This window comes from Octopus bimaculoides, chromosome 6, assembly GCF_001194135.2.
Source record: "Octopus bimaculoides isolate UCB-OBI-ISO-001 chromosome 6, ASM119413v2, whole genome shotgun sequence".
Classification (NCBI taxonomy): Eukaryota; Metazoa; Mollusca; class Cephalopoda; order Octopoda; family Octopodidae; genus Octopus; species Octopus bimaculoides.
In genome coordinates, this window is record NC_068986.1 from 53561078 (window position 1) to 53562692 (window position 1615).

A 1615-nucleotide genomic window follows, 5' to 3' on the forward strand; every position below is an offset into this window, starting at 1 on the left:
CTCTTCCCATGGACCGCAAATTAAATTTGTATACACAAATTAAACCTGTACCATGGAGGAATGTAGTGGCGGACAAAAAAACAAGACAGGAAAACAAACGGAAAAGAAAACAAGACAGGAAAATAAATGGAAAAGGCTATACGGCCAGACGTGAAAAATTATGTGTATATGAACGCTGTGAGGCACGAACTTGAAAGTGGGGACGAAGTAAGTTCACGTCTTTGCTTGGCGATAGCCAAGGAAGAAAAGGATTAGTGACCACAAGCATGTGACCATGCAGTGGTAAGGGAGAGAGAGAGTGGTAGAGGGAGAAACAAAGGAAGGAAGTAGAAGAATAGGTGAGCAACGAGAGAAAGAGAGGAATATAGTAGTACAGAAGGAAGTACGAGGGGGGAAAGAGAGAGATATAGTAGTATATATATATATATATATATATATACATGTGTGTGTGTGTGTCTTTATGTTAGTGTTTTTCCTCCACCACTGGTTGACAATTGGTGTTGGTGTGTTTATATCCTTGTAACTTAGCAGTGTGGTAAAAGAGACGGATAGAATAAATACTAGGCTTTAAAAAAATAAGTTCTGGGATGGATTTGTTTGACTAGGCAGTGCTCAAGCATGGCCACCTTCAAATGATTGAAACAAGTAAAAAGGAAAAAAATGAAAAGAAGTTGCATATTCTGTGACAGAAAGGTAGAGGCTGGCAAAAAAAATGAAAGAATAGAAACTTAAAAAATGGTTAATTTTTTGGGTTTTTGGCAGATTCACAAATCAATTTTTTAAAATAAATTTTAAAAATCAAGAAGTTTAAGATGGCTTACTGTACAACTCCCAGGCATGACTATGTGGTTAAGGAGGTTATTTTGCAACCATGTGATTTCAGATTCAATCCCACTGTATGACACCTTGGGCAAGTGTTTTCTACTTTAGCTCTGGGCTGACCCTTGTGAGTGAATTTGGTAGATGGAAACTGTGGAAGCCCATGTTATATAATATGTATGCGTGTGTATGTGAGTGCATGTGTGCATCTTTGTGTTTGTCTCCCCCCCCCATCACTTGACAACTGGTGTTGGTTTGTTTACATCCCTATAACTTAGCACTCTACCAAAAGAGACCAATGGATTAAGTACCAGAATTAAAAAGAAATAAAAATGTACTGAGGTCAACTTGTTCAAGGCCATGCATGGTCACAGTCCAGTGACTGAAACAAGTAAAATATATATATGATAAGCTATATCTGTGTGATTAAGAAGGTACTTTGAACCTGTATGTGTGCATGTGCATGCATATAAGTGTTTGTGTATCTGTATGTATGTGTGAATGCATGTATGCATATTTTGTGTGTGTTTGTATAAGTGCATGTGTACATACACAAATATGTGTTGCTTATTATATTTTTATTTAGTTGTTACTGTCTTTGATTTTTTGTTTTGTATATTTTCTTGTTTCCCTCACAATTTGTCCTTTTACCTTTTGACCTAGAGACCTTGTCTTTTTTGGACCCACATCTTCTGTAAACATGACAAGTGTTTATTATTATTATTATTGTTTTTTATTATTATTATTGTTATTATTATTGTTATTATTATTGTTATTATTATTATCATTATTATTA